We start from the raw sequence: 19,989 nt of genomic DNA on the forward strand, positions 1-19,989 counted from the left end.
ATGCTGTATGTCTTTTATTTAAATGTAAAGGGTCTGTATTATATCTTTTTGGGTTTCTTCATAGTGAAATTCACAAACAATTTTACAGTTGTTATTTCGATTATGTGAACACCCTCTGGTGTCTGTTAATAAGATGCTTCACTGCAAAATCAAGTTGAATATTCACAGAGGAGGATCAGCTTATGAAACACATTAGCAAACATTGCAGCAGATCTAGTGTCATGTGTACAGTGATATTCAACTGGTAAGAAATCAAAGATCCATAGCATTAAAAGGGGTGTGAACGATCCCTTTAATACACAGACATCAAATGTTTTTAATGCACAGGTTTCTAAGGAGAAAGGGGTTCACTATCCAGCATGTCAAGAACAATTCAGGCTTCAGACTTGTGTCCAGCAACACTCAAGCCTGGCTCTGATAACTTCTGTGGTATCAAACACTGCACTGTGATCTGAGGAGCCATTAGGCGGTGACTCTCAAAAGAAGCTGGTAGAACAAGCTTGTCTTCTGTTTATACATTATCTCTGTCCTTGGTCCCTCCAAATCTAGCTTGTGTGAGGCTCTTAAAAAAGGCAGATAACTTAACCTTCTTCAGTTATTTTTTCCCTATCACTTTTTCAAGGCAACATTATGACATATGCCATGGGGCAAGTGTTTATTTATTAATTCAAATGATTTAGTTATACTTGCTCTTTGGATGCGTTATGAAGGGTCTGTCACTTATTCACTTATCTCATTGGGGAATATATTTTCTTGGACCAGAAACATCCTCACAAGCATTTTCAATTGCTCAACTGCCCACATATTATCAATTCTTCCCTTTGAATACCAGCTTGCAACCTCCGGACAAAGAGAAAAAAAGTTGTACTATGCTGAACAGAGAATAACTAAATCAAAAGGCATTTTCAAAGCGCTTTTTTGTTTTTGTTCTTAGGTCTTGTGACAAATGTCAGTTTCATGCCTGCTAGGTGGCGCTAGAGACAATTATACAGAGTGATGAAAGGCACTCGTTCACGTTCACCTGCTCTACCCTTGTGGATCTCGCTGGTATACATGGCGTATGTTGTGCAAAACCTGCAGCACCCTCGAAGTCTGCCAGATGTCTTCCCGGAATTAAAGTTAGCTTAAACAAAAAAGGCAAAATAGTATAAACAAATACAGTGGCAGAGTTAACCTTTTGAACTGCTGCTCCAACCCACAGCTGTATGCATTTTTTATAAATTGTGAGTCAGAAACAGAATAATATAAATCCCATGCTGAAACGCCTGTGCTATTGTTATCCTTGGCTTGGTTTACATGCAGTTTAGCAATTCCAAATTCTCTCTCCATTGTCATGAGAATTTGACATAGCACACATATACCACGCTACAGGAAATGTGCACCCAAAACAGGGTACGGCTAAAGAGAGGGTGAATCACCTTCTCACACTAAAGACACCTACATTTAGTTGTGTTTTTTTTTTTTCTTTTGCATGGCAACAAGTTTGAAAGCTGTACCACATGTTGACGAGACTTCAGCAGTGAAGATCTCGTTTGTGACGTAACCTTGCGCAACTTTCGACTATAACTAAAGGCCGTACCAAGTAATTCTGCTGAACGTAGCCCTGGCAAGCTTCTGTGACCAAAAAGAAAAACCTTTTTATTCAGTATTTTTTATTTTTTTAATGAGACACCATTTATTCAATATTTTAAATGATTGCCTTTCGCAGGTGACTCCTAAAACAGTGTTTGTAACCCAACATAAATGTATTAACTCAGCATAGCGGAGGATTCATGCAAGAGGTCTGGTATATTGCTGCGGGCTACCAACCTCTAGAGAGGCCGTGTATAGAGTTGAAAAAACATTTCATACACCTAAATCACAGGGCAAGATTTGTTTCACAAGAATGAAAACAAAACCTGTTGGTTCCATGAATTTCTTCAAATAGACAAATACAGCGCTTCATATCAGCTTGCTGCAAGTCTTACAGAACGAAGTTTTAGGAAATTGCAAAAAATGCCCAGGGTGGCATAAGCACTGAGGAGTTCATAGAACTCATTTAATACTGGTTACTGGTAAACCAAAAACATAACAACATTATGCTGGCAAGAGCCTTGCATGGGCCCTGCAGAATTCACAGTCAGCTAATTATTATTATTATAACATTATGTAGTGGGGAATCTGGGCGAGTACAGTAGCCTATTGTAGATTTATTAAACCAAGCCATTGTAAACTGCTCAGCAGCTAACTGTTTAATGTCCTAAATATACATATAAAAACAGGCACTATTACACTCGTGCCTGTCCATATGGCAAGGTCAGCCCTTTTACTGCACAATCAACACAGTCACCTCTAGAGGAGCTGTTATCTTCTCCAACAAGGGGAGACATTAGGCACAGCCCAAAGCTGGGGCACGAACCCTGGCTAAGCTTAAGACATTTATCTGACAGCATCAGCTGACACTCCACACACACATTCGCTCGCCTTGACCCTGCAGCATTTCACGATTAATCAAACATGTATCTCAGATCCAAAGAGCGAGGCACAACAAGAACAAGAAAAAAAAGGGATGTTCTCTCGATCTGGCTTTATCGACTGAGAGGTGTGTGCTGAACTTGGGAACGGCAAATAGAATAACCTGATCAATATGTTCTCACTTGTCAGATGAGAGGGTTTGGAAGAGAGCTAACTTTAACCCTGCAGCGGCTAACATTGATCATGTAATGTTTTAATGCTGCCCTTGTTCGTCTGTCTCGACACATTTGAAATGCAAGTCATAGCAGGAGGGGTGGGGGAGAAAAATCATAATCTTTTAATGCCTTCTCCGGCATGCTGCATTTCTGTAATATAAAGGAGTGGGGTTTAACAAATGTATTGGAGCCATTATTCCGGGGTAAAATGTCAGCACAAGCAATTGAGACCCGTCTAGTACAGAGCTGCAAGTGTAAAGCGAGCTTAATAAAACATTAGAGAAAAAGGAGCTTTAAAAGTTAATCAAGGCAGATCACATACTGCTGTGGAAAAGAGTGAAGAAAAAAACCTGTCATCATTTAAATGAGTCACTCGGTTATAGCATATCTCCCAGCACTCTGTTTACAATTTATAATTTATACCTCCGAGTTCAAACACAGCTTTATCTACTCCCAGCTGCTAAGTGATATGATTACACTTTTACAGCAGCAATGACTATCGCTTTTACTTATGCATACCTCTCAAACGGCTTGAATACTGCATACCCCCCAGGAATAAGCAAAGGGGTTGGGCAAAGATGCCATATGTAGCACACACTATTGCGCTTATATACTGCCTCAGACAAATTAATTTGTTATGCAAATCGCACCCCTAGCATGCATTTTGTAATATATATCTCCCTGTTGAAAGTGAATTTCGGTCAAGATGACCCAGATCTGACAAATTAAAGCACTTGAAAGACCCTGCAGATTCATCTAACCTGCAATTCTGAGTCGGATTGAGCAATTACGATGTGGCAGGGCAGAAGCCCTGCTGTTGTAAATAATGTGAGTGTAGGAATGTAAGGTTGGCAGGTATGGGGCTAAATCTGTCCCCGCCAGTGATCACAGGTGTGGCCATTCCCCAGTTAGGTAATTGAGTACTAACTGGGGAGTGGCCACATGTATAAAAGGGAAGGAGAAAGGTCTGGTGGAGGGAGTTTGGTGGGTCGACCTGTGTTTGTGTACTGTGTGCTTTTGGAGTCTGGAGTGAAGGCAAATGCCCAGCCTACAGGCACTGATTGTATTCCTAACCTTTTCTTTTGGCCCTGGTGTCCTGTTTATTTGTTGTTTTGCTTAATAAATGTGCTCTCTAGTGCTTAAACTGCAGCTTCCTTGTCTTTGATTGCCAGTAGTACCTTGGGCCGTGACACTATCCTGTCACACACGGGTTTCAGTGCTTCTGATCATGATTTTATTATAAAACACAGCTTTGTTGTTATTGCTATAATTACTTGGTTCTGATGACTGTAAATCCTGGTTTCAAGATCTTGTCTCGTCTACTGGCTTCCAACAGGCCTGTGGGCAAGTCAAGCTAAGCTAGGTAGCGGCGTTGAAAACGAGCCATGCCCTCTCAGCTGCGCTCTTCTGGGTAATTACAGACAGCAGTCCATCAGCCGCAGTTGGATTAATAACCCTGAAACTCTCCATCATACCCTAACCTTGCCCATAATCACAGAGGTGCTCTGAGAATCGGAGAATCTGGGAATCGTCTGGCCTTGTCTGTAGAATTTCCATTCAATGCCCTCCAGCCAGGTTCAGTCTGCCCAGAAACTGTCTGCAGTTGCAAAATATCCAGTCTATGTTTTCTAGGGAATCAAGCTTTTCTTCTTTCTTTTTGCATGTTGTAAATGGCTGGCTGCAAATGTAAAAATTCCCTTGTGAAAAAAACATTAAAAAACACAAAAAAACAGCCTGTGATATTGGAGCACTCTGCCAATCAACGGGAACAATGGAAGTACAAACAATGAACCTATTCTGTTAAGAAATGACCAGGCTATTGTGATAAATTAGGTTTTTTTGCAAAAAAATAAGTAACCCAAAATCTCAAAGATAATGCACAAAATACAGGTAGACTATTTATACAATTTACAAATATAAAGCCAGTATTCTTATGATTCTTGTTTTATGATTAGAAACTGAAGTTTACATTTTATGAAAAAAAAGACCTTCAAGATAGAGGCCATCCCAAAAATCAGTGTCTCTAGCAGTACTGTATGTGTCCTCAGGAGTAAGACCATCCTCTATCAACGCCACATTTCAGTGGTTCCTTTCAGTGGTATTGTATGTGTATATGTAGCTATATCTATATCTATCTATCTATCTTTTAAAAATAGTTTTGTGAAACTTTTGTGAAAAAAAAAACTACTGTGCATTAACAAGTCCAACAAAAATAAACAAAATAAAGCAGCTAAACGTGGGGGAAAAAAACAGCAATACCACTGAAAAATAGCGACTAACTAGGGATGTCCAAAAGTGCACGTTGTTCAACAGCAGCAGTGTGTGAGTAGTGGTTAGGGCTCTGGACTCTTGACCGGAGGGTCGTGGGTTCAATCCCCGATGGGGACACTGCTGCTGTACCCTTGAGCAAGGTACTTTACCTAGATTGCTTCAGTAAAAACCCAACTGTATAAATGGGTAATTGTATGTAAAAATAATGTGATATCTTGTAACAATTGTAAGTCGCCCTGGATAAGGGCGTCAGCTAAGAAATAAATAATAACAACATGATAAGAAAATGGGGCTTTTGTGTTTATTCAAATTTCTATACATACTGTCCATTTCTGTTTCATTCTGCTTCCCTGGCGGGCCTTCTGATAGTACAGTAACCCGTTTACTTCAGTGAATCCAGTTTGAATACACAACTAATAGTAATATGGAACATATTTTAAAATCTAAAGAAAGTCTGATTTCTGCTGTAACGCTAAAACCGACATAAGAATCTATTTTACCAACATTTACAATGCTAATGCTCTTGAGCAGGTTTGCTTTGGGAGATCTGAATACTGAAGCTCAGTTTCATTTTGCAGGAATGCATCAGGTGAGGGACAACAGTAATATTTCGTGAGGCTAGGCACTGACACACAATTTCTGATTTTCCACATGTAGCTGTCTCTCCTCACAGCTACTTATCCTCCCAGGGCTCATAGCAAGTGCTTTCTGTTGCTAGTTAGCCACAATAGTTACCAGGTGTGGCACCGCAGTAGCCCGGGGCATGGGGAGGTACAAGCTAACAGGCTATTGGGAATGTCAGCTCTTGCTCATTATCATGATATTGTACAGCAATTACTGTGGGGTTCTTTTACAAGGCTATTATAATTAAATTGTGTGGAAAGTGTACTTTAAATGATGGCTTGCATTCATATTGGTTTTCAAGTCATAAGCTACTTCATATAGGGTTCAGAAAATAATTTGAATGTGGGCCTAAAGGGATCAGGGAGCTGAAGTGATCCTCTTTGCGATTCTTGTTGATTTATAGCTCTACTTTAGTGTTAAAATAATAACTGGGTCAGAAAGTATAATCGCAACGACAAATTGCTACCATATGAGAGGTAGATATTACATAAGCAGGCACATGTTTGTTTTGAACAACGCTGTCTAATACTCACATACTCAAGGATGATTTTTCTAGCTTTTTACTCAGTGACTAGGGAATCTAAAATTGCAAGCAAGCAAACTAAAAACAGTTTAGTGTGGCATACCAACGTAAAAAGCATCGACAAAGTGTTGAAAGACTATGCAAGAAGGTCAAGATGTCATAATATAAAATACATACATACATAAATAAGGGTCACTTCATGCTATAGTTTAGACTGCATTAGCAGTGAGAATCGTGTGAGAAGTGAACTCACGAGATGAACAACAGAATGCTTTTTGGAGTCCTAAGTGCTAGACAACTCATTCAGCAACATGTACAGTAATAGCACTGCTTTCTTGGAAAGCAGGATGGCACATTTCATATCTGAGTAGTGTGAAAGATATTTTGCTTCAGTGAGTCCTATACAACTCATAAGAAATCAGAGCTTTGAGAAAACATGTGTTTTGAACTCTGCATTACCAGTATCTGGACCTCTCTATAGTGCACTAAATGTATTAAGATTAGTGTTTAAAACTAAACCACGACTGAATCCTGATCCACCAAGGTGGGTTCAGGCAGCGGCACAGCACTCAAACCATCATTATCATCACAGCTGACCCGTGAAAGAGCACATCTTATAACACTACCAGTCATTTCTATCACTTTGGTTTTTTTAAATAGAAGAACTGCAGGTGTACCTGAGAGCTTAAAGCATTTAATGAACTATGCCCACAATCTGAGCACTCGATGCTGTGTAATTATAGCTTTATACTTCAAATAGAGAATGAGTAGTCAGTAATTACTCCATTACTACTGGTTGCTATTGCCCAATTAGTATATTTACAACTCAACTTTTAATTTTTTTTAAACCTACTGGTATTTATCATATATTTTATGTTGTCTAGGCAGATGCATGGGAGGTGTGATCATCTCCAATTACTGCAACACTATGCCCCAGTAGATTTAAGAAATTCCCAATGTGACATTTCTTACATCCACAAGGGGAAGGATTTTGCAGGGGGACAGGTTAATGGTTACACTCTCACTTAGATGTCAGACATGATCATGCGAGCTCCATTATACTTCAAAGTTAGGCATGATTCTGAGAGCTCTATTGAGGCCAGATGGGTTTCTCAAACTGTTTCATTTTTAAAGGGATGTGATGACTGAAACAGAAAACTTAGTGAATCTAAAGAATATTAAAAATATATTAGTATTTCCTCCACAAGTTGCTCTTTAACTTCCTTCACACATAGGTATGGAAGTAACCCTCTATATTCTGTCTGGGGATTCTCTATAAAGACATCAGATTTACCCCTGTAGCTCTACACTGAATATATAAAGAGCTAGCACAGAGAGTTTGATATTGATGTGTTGGAATTGTCTTCTAACGTTCCTGAGGTGTTCTTAGTCCTTGTTGTTGGTTCTTGCAGCTGTTGTTTTTTTTTTATATATATATATATATTTTTTTTCTTTGACATTGTTCTGCACTTTCTTTTTAGGTTTTATCCGCAAGTGTATATGGAATGAGGAAGCAACTCGCTAGATACAAAAGACTGCGAGCTCCTCTCTCAGCCAAGTGACAAGCAAACAGGCAGGCAGAATGAGGAGGCAATATCCCATCACCAAGTGAGTCCCTTCTTCCTTCTACAAAGAAGACAACACTGTAAGAAGGAAGCATGAAGCGAAAGAAAAGGAAAACCCAACTGCCAAAATTACTCAAAATATCTTACAAAAAAAACAGTGGCCAAGGTTGTCCTCTCGAATGGACGCGGGAGAGTAAATATTGTAAACTTAACAGTTATTATCTTTTAGAATACAATGTGACCTTTACATGTTCACAGCTAGTAATACAAATCCTGTTCTTTAAGTGTAATAGCAATTGTTGAGTTTCGACCCTTTGACTGCAACTTCTCCCTCGGCAGAAATAACTCCAGGAAAGCTGTGGCTTTGAACTTGCGAGTTGTGATTGCTCTGTGTGGCAGGGTTGGGTCTGTTTTGACATCCGTGGTGAAAATGAGCAGAAAATGTAACTGTTCCATATCAAGGAGTATTTTTACTACTGCTAATGTGACTTAAATACCTTGTTCCACAGATGAGTAGCCTGGCACCTGCTGCATGAGAACTAGCCAATTACGGCTCAGTGTCTCTCATTTTCTGATTCAATTAGCATGCTTCAGAGCTTTCCAGTTTAATTGCAAACTACTTCACAGTTAGCTCTCTGATTAATCATTGCCCATCTGCAAGCCATCGGAAAACTTGGTGGAACAAATTTGTGTATTTTAGAATGCTGGGAGCTTAGCAAATCAAACCTGTTTAGCTATATAAAGCCCTAATTCTGTTTGCCCTTTTCAGCTGCACTTGTAAGGAGCCCTGTGTGATTAAAAAGGAAATCTTACAATAATATGCTACATTATGCATATAATCACTGCAAACACTGCAGAGGAAAGGGGTGGGGGGGGGGGGGGGGGGTGGAGACAGGACGGGACACTTAATTGTTTCAGTTAATGAAGTAATTTGTATTTTTTTTTTTAATTATTTTTTTTGGAGGGGAGGGTCCAAAGTAATGTATTTGGAATCAATTTATCTCCATTATAATATCATATTAAGTAGTGTGGAAACAATCGTGTCACAATGACATCATAACAGCTGTAGCCTTTCTTTTAATGATGGAGTTTCAGGGGATATAAAAGTTAATTTAATGATTACCGGATTAACATACACAGATAATTGGAATAGCCTCTGGCTGTTAATATTTTAATGTCAGTAGAGGCTGGTAGGTAGCAGACTCTAGGATAGGAATGGCATGATCTGGACATACTCCTTCAAACTACTGTTCACTGCAGTGTAGTCCGTGTGCCACATGCACTCATTTCTCACCTGGCTCCAAAAATGTATTTGTTTTTTGTTTAGAACACTTAAGGAAACCTTGTTTCATTTTTTAGTTTTAAATCTAACATTTTAATCGATTACTTTGTGATAAAGACATTCTTGACTATTTATCAAGAAAAAAAAAACCTTACAAATCACGCATGAGACAAACACAATTCCAATACATCTTATCCTGCGTACAGATGTCACCCCCGAGTACAGAACAAACACAATTCCAAAGTTAAAAAAGAACGTCATTTTTTCGTGTTTAATAGTAGCTCCTTACTACCAGCTTATTCTTTTGTAATTTACAATAAGATAATAGGTTGGGATGTTTCTAGTTATGTTTATAGGTTTTCAAAACCTCCTGTTCTTATAAACTAAACACAAATCACTGTACTCTACTCACTTGGGACCTTCTGATGAACGCTGTTGAAAAGCTGCTTCTTTTCTAAGTTATAATAAGTGATGTGCAGGGTGTCTCTCATTGTACTGAATGTACAAAACAATGTCTCTCATAATAAGAAACCCCCTACACACAATATATTCTACAACACCCAAGATCACCCAAGTCAATCTGAAAGCTGACATGTCTGCGGTTATGAGAGTGCATGGGACCCGTATATAACCAGTCTATTAACTACATCAAACCCAAAAGCTCTTGTGAGAAAACCCAACCAAGACACAGGATTCAAATATGCACCCCACCTCTCAAAGGTTAATTACCCCCCATCCTAGTTCAGAGCATGAGGCCTCGTTGGAAGCGAGCATGCATGCTTAATGATCCAGGAAGAAGTAAACTAACACTAGAACCTATTAAAAACATATCAGCGGGGGTTGAAAGTAAAAGCTGCAGTTGTACTTCAAGCTCTGAACTACTGTGTTGAGTATCGTTTGGAAATAGCACAGGAGCTATGGGGCACACCCCACCTGGTTACAATTTTAATTATTTATCGTTCGGTTACTAGCGTTACTAAGAGTATTCATTTACGTTTAATGATTTGCACATGAATGCAAAACAAATATCAAGCCATGTTACCTCAAATAATGGTACAGCAAACTTTCTATGAATAGGAACACAATGACATCATCCTTAAACATACTTCAATCACTGCTGCATGCTCTTGATCGTACATAATAAGACGCTCTATGGGATGAATACAATACTAAACACGCTATAAAGCTGGTTGCTGATTTTAGCCATGAGAACACAGCACTGTGGAGTTCAGTTTATTTATCGGCTTATACTAACTTTTTTTTCACAATTAAAATCTATTTTAATTGCTGTTTTCAACATATTAGATTGTTTTTAATTGAATGGTGTAATTGTTGGCAGTTTATGTGACATGCCTTGGGATCCTTACACAAATGTATTTTATTGTGGTTTTCTTTGCCTTGTATTGTACAGTGCTGCGAGATACTTTTTGTATGAAAGGCGCTATATAAATACAATTTGATTTGATTTGAATTACTCTGCTCTGTCTACAGGACCTTCAACTCCTGGGCTAGAAGCTGAAAAGCACACTGAAGGCTAGCATGCTGACAGGCAAACAGCTTGTGGGGTGAACCTGCTCCTTCTCGTCTCCCCGGTCTGCTTGCACAAGCTGCCGTGGAGTGCAGAGAGTATCTCAGGAGGGAGTGTAAATAAAAAGAAGCAGGCTTGAAGTCAAGAGTTTCTGGTTATAGAATATAAGGAATACATGAAGAGCAGGCTCTGGCTGGAGACAGCTTAATATGAAAATCACACAGCCTTTACTGAGCGGATCAAGGGGCTCTCGAGTGATGACATCATCACCGCGTGGCCCAGGCAACAAGGAAGGCGGACAGCTCCAGTTTGAACATATAGAAATGTAGCATGTATTTAATACAAAAAACATAAAGGCATACATTGAATATGGAATAGTTAGACAACACAAACACACACACGTACGTATGTACATACATACATATAGTACAGACACAAATGATGGAAAAGACAAATGATTTACAGAACGACTAGGGGTGGCAATTTTATTGCCTATTTTTCCCTCACTCAGACCCCCTTACTTACTAAATATCTTGGTATACCTGAATAGATGTCGGTACTGTACATAGAGTTATACTAATTAAATGAGATGCTAAGTTTCTTGAGAGGTATTCATACTGTGTATTTCCTCCATAAAATGCCTATCAAGATATTAACAGAAACACCATCAAACAAAATACAGATCTTCAGACAATAACCCAGTTCAATTCTAGCACGGAACTCAACTCGCAGGAACTGGCTGCCCTTGTTGAGAAACTTGGTGTGGGTATTAACACATTACTTAGCAGTCAGTTACCATACTGTTCTAGTTCAAATTCACTTACAGTAGTAGTTAGTACAAATAACTGCTATAATAGCTACTCTTTAATGCATTCACTGCACTTATCTTTAAATATAAGTCGAATCAGTATATACTGTAAAAAAAAAAAAAAAAAACTTCCTGGAATGTTATACACCACATTTCACAGCATGTCTTTTTAAATTATTAATGTACACATGAAACAATGGGTGAAAATAATGTATATTGTGTTCAAAACCAATAATGATGTATAAGCCAGTGGTTGTAAAATAATGCAATTCCAATATGTCAAATCTCTGATTTGGCCACAATTTGCATTGTTATAATAGGTTATTGACTGACTCAAGGTTGAGGGAGGCCAAGGCAGCAGCCTGTAATGACTGCTTGGTGCAAGTTTATTTCAAGTACCCAAGGTTCACTCACCCCCAGCAATTTCATCAATAACCAATCTGTATACCTTCTATCTCCTTTGAAACTCCAAACCAATAATGTCCGACTTTTTTTTAATTATTTCAGTATCATACAAACATTTCCCATGGAAATCAATATAGGTGCGATCCATTAGCCCAAAAATCTGCAGCACAAACATATTAAAAATATTGATTCACTAAGCTACTGGAGTTCTGATTGACTTTAATGTTTGTAAGCAGCAATAGTGGAATTCTAATGACTGAAACAAACTTTTTAATTAAAATTATGGATTTGAAGCAAAAATACTTCTATTTCTGATTTTAAAGTAGCCTAACGCTGTTTAGGTTTATTATAGAATAACCTTACAAAAGGAGACAGACAAAACTCAATTCTCCTCACTGATGAAATCCTAGCAGATACCAGACTATTGTTTAATAATGATCTGAACAGACATATTACAACCCTTCCCTAATGTTTGAAGCAAATAAGATCTTTACCTAGGGGGATGCTGGGAATATTCCATGCTGAATCTATGTGTTCATGATCAATCCTGGGGTTATGATTTTATCATTGTTTTTATGGTAGTTAATGCTTTTTCCAGTAGTTGAAGCTGTGGGAACAGACTACAGAAACGCCTTAAACAAGACAATAGGTTTCTTGATGCTGCTTAATTACACTGAAATCCAGAAGTTATGTAACAAAAAAAAAAATATATATATATATTAAAATAAATAAATAATTGAATCTGAAAATGTATTTGTAAAGATACAGAAGTTTTTATACTACCAAAGGTCTCCAGCTGATTAAGTTTCCTAACAAGACGAGACTTTAGGCAATTCGATTATGGTACATTAAATATTGCATTCTTCAACTGATGTGTAGTGCGTTTATGACAATATCAGTCATTATAGAATTTCTTCAGTATGATAACATGATTACAATTCAGATTCAATGTAATTTCAGTTGAAACAATATGCAGCAAAACAGCTTCAGGACTGTGTGTCAATCAGGTTTAGCATTCGTTTATAAGAACAGCACGCTTAAGGCACGTACATTGTGCTCCAGTGTGGCACAAATCCACAAAACAAAATCTTTAATTTTAGGACTTTCATAAAATCCCCTCTTTTGTCTCCTGTGTGTATTTGTACAAAACTCGCTGTACCAATGTTTTACTGGTGTGTTGCATTCAGTAGAAACGTGTAAAACACTGTGCAAATACACTTTGTTTTCCAAACCCCTTTTTAGCAGTATGCCACTTATTAAAATATGCCCACGCACACTCCCTGAAAGACAATGGAGAGCACTGTGCTTACTTACAGAAACCCTTGAGAGAATGCTTGTAGGTTTGAATGGTTGTTTGTGCCCTGATCAGTCAAAGGCTCAGAAAGCATATGCAATGCTGCAGAGTCAGCCGGGATCATTTGAAAAGGATTTGCAGAAAAGTGTGAACCAAGTATTAGAAGATGGCAATATTCCACACTTTTACCCTGAGGTTTGTTGCAGTCTTACAGTCCCGGTCGATATATAGAGAATATTGCATGCACAGCGTTCTGTACGATACAAGCTAATATGAACCACATGAGAGGTTAATCATTCATGTTAAACTATATGTTTTAACAAGGCCAGAGCAGCTGCCCATGAGTAGGTATCAGCTTGTATCTTACATAAACCTATACAGTATTCTATAACATTTTGTGAAGTGAGAACAATTAAGCAGTGTATCTTAATGTGATATACGACAGAAGCCATCTGATACAAACTACCTGATACAAATACGTTTTAGATGGCTGTATCACATCAATAGCAGGGTTTACACTATTTTATATTCTAGTTGAATCTCTGCTAACTGCTTTTTACTCTAGCTTGGGAAGTTCACATAAAGGTTGATAACTTCATTTTAAAACCACAAATACTCCAGTTAAGAGTTTCCTCTCCACGTGTTTATTTCAGTGTTGGTTTACCTTTGCTGAACCTTGTGGAGTAATGTTATTAATCACCTGGTAGGCAGTGTTATTGTTAGCTCTCAAAAGGTTAAGAAGCAGATTATGGCTAAAATTAGCTTTGCTCAGGGCTTTGGCAACTCTGCATAATCATATTAGACAAGCAGGCCATTATTTCACTTACCACAAATCAGAATCCTCTTCCCCTGGTTACCTGTTTTCTGAGCAATTAGCATCTACCATAGCATGCTGACATCATTACTTATATGGCTATACTGCAAGGAGCACTGACACCATGCAAGGGCTCAGCACTGCTTTTAAGCTTGACGAAACAATGCAATTGTTTTTCCACCATGTTTTTCGAAGGCAATGTGCATTTTACACACACTGTTAAATGAATGAGACCTAGAAAACCGGGGTGCACCAAACTCCCTAGTATACTTTTCAGAAGCAGTGTGTCCAGATAGCTAAAATATAGGCTAGAAGAATGTAGTGAACTATCACAGATAAATTATATACAGAGCATCAAAAGAAACTTATCACTATTATAACACATTTATTTAAAAAAGGTATATAAATGACAGACATTGACGAAATGTTTTTGGTTTCTTTTAATCCCTCGATCATTCATCCTTGACCATGACACGCTTGAGTGACTCAAGCGACTATGACTGGAACACATGCACTTAATCACATAATTAGTGAGACAGTTGATTGGACACTGGATATGATTTCAACTGTTGAATTGCAAGCTTGAATAAAAGCAATAAAGAAAATCACAGAAAAAAAACAATATGCCACGTCTGTCAAGAGAGCAGCGCCTTCGTGCAATCGGCATGTTGTAGGCTGGACTAGGGCAGGGTACTGTGGCTCGCCGTCTTGGGTGCTCACAGCCAGCAATTTCAAACCTGGCGAGATGGTATAACCAGACACACTCTGTCAATGACAGGCCACAAACTGGAAGACCAAGAGTCACAACACCTGCCCAAGATCGACAGATCATTTTGCAGCATCTTCGTGAGGTCAATTGTTAATCAGCACAATAAAAAGTCACTGCACCTGCTCTAAAACAGAGTTTGTCAGTTTTCGATCACATCTAGTGAGTTTTATCCAAACATAAGTGATAAGTTTCTTTTGATGCTCAAATATAAGTGATACGTATCTTTTGATGCTCAAATATAAGTGATAAGTTTATTTTGATACTCAGTATATTTTAGTGTAAAATTGATTGTAGGACACTGAAGTGTTAAACAAGACCAATTTGGAAACATACATACATACATACACACACACACACACAAAGAGAAAATGTGTGTACCCTTACGGCCGCTAAAATGGCAAGTGCAGGTATGGCTCCAGCCTATGACAAAATTACTGTGCAATCAAGGAAACTGTGCTACATAAATGCATGTACAACAGGTACTTAAACAATCATATCAATCATTGCAGTCTTTTGTTCGCCACCGGCTTCGCTCATGTTATTTTTTTTCTAAACCATTTTCAAAAACTACAAGTAGATAATGTAAGAGTACGTCGTTATCAAGAGATTAGCTTCCAACGCTTTCAGGCCCTGCTTGTTTTCTGCTTTATTGGCAACATTTCAGCTAAAGGACAAAATGATGTTTCGATTTGTGTCATTAAAGCTACCAGCATGCACTGCAAACTCAGTGTTATCAGTGTTCTCCAAAAGCAGCCAGGGCAGGAGGTCTTTTATGATAGCTTTGGGAAAATGAAAAGTGTTTTTTTTTAAGCAAACAACATGCCCACATCAATCAAGCGTGAAGAGTATTCCTGCTGTTATTCTAATCACTACATGACAAATTACATCAAAGAACACACTAATAGCATTAATAGGGGGGCAGCAATTTAGGCATTTATGTGCCACGCTGATTACTGATCTGCTGTTTATGACCTTGTTGAACCAATTACTGTACATATGAACTTTGATTTAAATGCAAGGAAAATGCCTTCACATGTGGAAGCAGGCAAAAGTTACTCCCAGACTTAGAAAAAAACTGAATCAACAGGTCATCAACAATTACCGACCCATGAAAACATCTGCTCATGGACAACTGACCAGCTTATATTTGACATTACAATTCAATTTCACAGCGAAAATAAGATTTTAGAACAAGTGTTCATGTATTACAGAACTTTTCAAATAGAGTTGCAGTATCCTTGGTTAAAATCTCTCGAGGCAGCATTCTTTGATTTAACAATCTGGTTTGATCTTGTTACCAAAAGACAACTTACACTGGAATGCCTGTACGGCAAGGAGACGCAGAGACCAGAAACTCTACAGTTAAGTGCTCATGCGTATTTATTTACACAATGCACAAAAAGAACAAACACACAAAAACCACCACACCGTTCCTTCACCATCACAATCCTCTAAACTAAACCCCATGATCACCCTATTTATAAACCTTATTCAATTGGAGGCTCCAGCCACATCCCCAAGTTTTCGCAGGGATTAATTTAACCCCCGCCTCCCACCCCCGCCACACACACCTGTGCACCGGCAGGGCTTTTACATTGTCACAAGCCATTTACAGTCAAGTCTGCCATTGGCTATAAAAGGCACACGGGTGTAAATTATATACCGTACAAGTCTCCATGCTGGCTTCAAACCGGACATAAAGGTCTACAAGGAATACTGCCTGGCAGACTACTTGTTGAAAACAATAGGAATTGAAAAATTCCTTAAAAATTATACTGAATTATAGATAGTGGGGCTGGATTAAGACTTTGCTTATTCATATTAATATAGTGCATTACTGTGTTTTACATGTATATGCTACTTTGCATCTCTGTGAATCACTTGGAAACAGGTAAACAGGTGTTTTGTATATTTCAAGCAGCTCTCCTGGTGACTGATCTAATTTCTTATTATAGTTTACTATTAAAAAATCACTAAGACCAGCATCATTTAAGCAACACTTTCTTATGCAGCAGACTACAGTTGAATGATTAACGTTTACCGTTTGTTTACTGATTTGAATGTGCATGTTTGCTCTGTTATCAATAACGGTACGCGTCCTGAAGAGCACTTTTTGTTTTTCATTTCATTTCATAGTAAAATCTATTTGGTCAGACAGCACATGTTTCACATTTCTTCCTTACATGGACTCTGGCTGATTGTGACAGGATGGCTGAGTGGGTGACATCACAGACCAGGAAGTTGACACACACAAGTACTGCGGGTGAGTCGCCAATGCACTCTTACTTTTATTATAAATAAAATGTCTACACAAAACAAAACACTTTACCAAAGAAAACAACACACTGGTTCAAACAAAAAACAAGTATCGTGCTGGTCGAAATCCAGCACGAGTAGCAATTGTATTTATTTTATATCTTACTTTTTACATTACTCCTCTGTTTAGCTGGATGGGAAATTTTAACCCCATCCATGCTGTAAAACAATAACAACAACCACTTGTTTCAAATGAACACGAAACAATACATCCCAATCATAATGGTACATTTCCCCACAAATGTACACGCAGGGCTCTGCCCTGCCACACTGATATATGTAATCATGTACTTTCTTCACAGCACAAGCACCACAAAATGCTAAACATTTAAACAAACTTCTTTGGAAATGATGCAGAATTATGTATTTGTATATGAAAATAAGTAATTTAATTTATAAGCACTGGAAAACCTTTGAAATATTAATGCATATTAGTTTATTTTCTTTTAATACTGTATTTCGTTTTATACATTTCATTTTTAGAAATACAAAAAGAGAACCTGAGAACAAATCTGAGAACACCGAGACTGGAACACTGAGGCTAGAAATTCTGATCCCTATTACTCGAGGAAAGAATTCCTCCCTTAGTATTCTGTTTAATGACAGATTAACCTGGTTTAACTTCATCTATTTTCTGAAAGTTCAAGCGATTGCTACAACAACTTATAAATCTGAAACATGAAGTACCGCCCAAAATATAAAACACAGCGGTTTACACAATTTATCACTTGAGCTGCTAAAATCCAGACTCTATTAAGAGTAACACCTGACTATTAAAGGTTACAGCTCATATAATGCATGCCAGGTGCTGGGTCCTTTCAAAGCATGTCTTTTGTTTTTAAGCACCATCAAAACAAAATATTTAAATGCATTACTTTATTATTTATTGATGGGTACCAATCAAAGCTAAACAACAGAAAATGAAAAAACATATTTGAAAAGCATGTTTTAAAAGATGAACTCTATGCTTTCCTGTTCTGTATATCAAATGCTTATGTTTTAAAAACATTTCAGTTTATATACTTTATACTAAAATGTTTATTTTGATATCCGTCTTTAGTATATACCAATTTTTTTTTTTTTGTTTACGATTGTAAGTCGTCCTGGATAAGGGCGTCTGCTAAGAAATAAATAATAATAATAATCAAGATAGGAAAACATATTGAGTGGTTTCAATACGTACGTTTAAAAAAAAAGAAAAAAAAACTGACTTTTTAATTTGTTTTTATTTTTTAAGAAGAAAGGACACTATCACAGGGTTATAGATATATTGAGACATTTGTGGTAGCATTAGTGGTATTGACCTTTTAGACTATTCCCTAACAATAATGATATCCACTATTTTGGCCCACATATTAACATGAGGAATTGTGTTACTCCACGGGGTATGCTTGATTAGTTGTTTGTGTGGCATGACCATTCTATTGAAGCAGGAAGAGAATCAAGAGACAGAACCAAATAAGTGATTGAGTTTATTTACAGTATTTAACACTATTGCACAATACATAGGAGCCAGGCTCCAGTTAATATAAACTCGAGAATGACTCACACAATTTACACTGATCTTCCAACAAGCACTTATTTCTTTCATTCTGTCTTTTTAGTTCTTTTTTATTATTATTTATTGATGACCTGTAAAAAAAACAGAGCTGCTTGTTTTAATCAATCAAGTGACAGATAAAGAGTTAGGGAAGAAGTCAAGTCGCTGTGTTTGAACCAACACTACTGAACAAATATACCAACAGTACTGAACACATTCACAAGTGGTTAGGTCACCTCTCCATAGCTGTATATCAAAAAGCATGAGGAAAAAAAATAAAAAAATCAATGTTCCAAGTTTAACACAAGGACAAGAAACACAATGTCCTCCTTTACTTTTCAATGGACTTGAAATGACTGTTGACAAACCACTCGACTGTATAATAAAGCCAACAGTGCCGATGTTACTGATATGCTGTATTTGAACGTATGTAGGGCAAAAAATACTGAACTTAAAAGTGAAAGTTGTTTTTTCAACGTGTAAATTCACCCCCCCCCACCCCCACATTTTGTATGTATTTATTCAACACTGATGTTACAGAGACATTGCTTTTGAACGTTTATTCATATGAAGTTGATTTAATAACTTTTAGAAGTAGAAGGATATATTTTAATACAATATGAATAAACAATGGGAGACAGAGCTTTCTGTAGTGCCGCCCCGCAACTGTGGAACATGCTGCCCAGATCTATTCGAGATTCTGAGTCTGTGGATATTTTTAAATCTCACTTAAAGACACACCTTTTTAAGATTGCTTTTGCTGATTTATTTTAACTTTTGATTTTTATTATTATTTGTTTATTTAGCAGACGCCTTTATCCAAGGCGACTTACAGAGACTAGGGTGTGTGAACTATGCATCAGCTGTAGAGTCACTTACAATTACGTCTCACCCGAAAGACGGAGCACAAGGAGGTTAAGTGACTTGCTCAGGGTCACACAATGAGTCAGTGGCTGAGGTGGGATTTGAACCGGGGACCTCCTGGTTACAAGCCCTTTTCTTTAACCACTGGACCACACAGCCTCCTAAAATTTGTTTTATTGAACTGATATTTTATCTGTATCTTTGTATATTTGTATTGTTGTTCTTGTACAGTGCTTTGGGTATGAGAAAAGCGCTCTATAAATAAAATGTATTATTATTATTATTATTATTATTATTATTATTATTATTAATGTTACTTTAGCAATATTCATTACCAAAACTTAGTTTGACCTCACAGTGGGTAACACACTAAAAACACTTAAAGAGCAGTCACAATGACTTTATTTACCCCACTTACAGCAAGGACTACATCACACAAACCCAATATGCAAACTGTAACAAGTCTTCTGCATTACTGTAAAAATCAAAAGTAGTAATCTTCACCAGCTCTGTCACACCAGAAGTGTCTACTGCTGGCTGGTCCACTACTTGCTAGATGTCATAATGAAGTGTTGCTACATGGACGAGCGAGGGAAGGTTCATGTTCACAATCCTCCCCCTACACCTACTCCTCAAATACAAAGCTTTTTTTTTTTTTTGCTTTGTTCAGGTTTATTCATTTGAAAATACATTTACATATCTTAAATGCCAAATACA

The 19,989-nt window shown here is 37.6% G+C and overlaps 1 protein-coding gene and 1 long non-coding RNA gene across 3 annotated transcripts in view; one reads left to right on the top strand and one right to left on the bottom strand.

The window, feature by feature from the left end:
• The window catches only part of LOC117973461 (cotranscriptional regulator FAM172A-like), a 177,930-nt gene that overhangs the window by 15,299 nt on the left and 142,642 nt on the right, over positions 1-19,989 (bottom strand). The gene's annotated exons all lie outside the window — the stretch shown is intronic.
• LOC131697408 (uncharacterized) lies at positions 2,474-19,439 on the top strand. The gene is made up of 4 exons (XR_009307240.1): positions 2,474-2,581; positions 7,569-7,695; positions 16,689-16,815; positions 17,352-19,439. It is a non-coding gene; the product is annotated as an uncharacterized LOC131697408 (long non-coding RNA).

Source organism: Acipenser ruthenus, chromosome 1 (genome assembly GCF_902713425.1).
Source record: "Acipenser ruthenus chromosome 1, fAciRut3.2 maternal haplotype, whole genome shotgun sequence".
Classification (NCBI taxonomy): Eukaryota; Metazoa; Chordata; class Actinopteri; order Acipenseriformes; family Acipenseridae; genus Acipenser; species Acipenser ruthenus.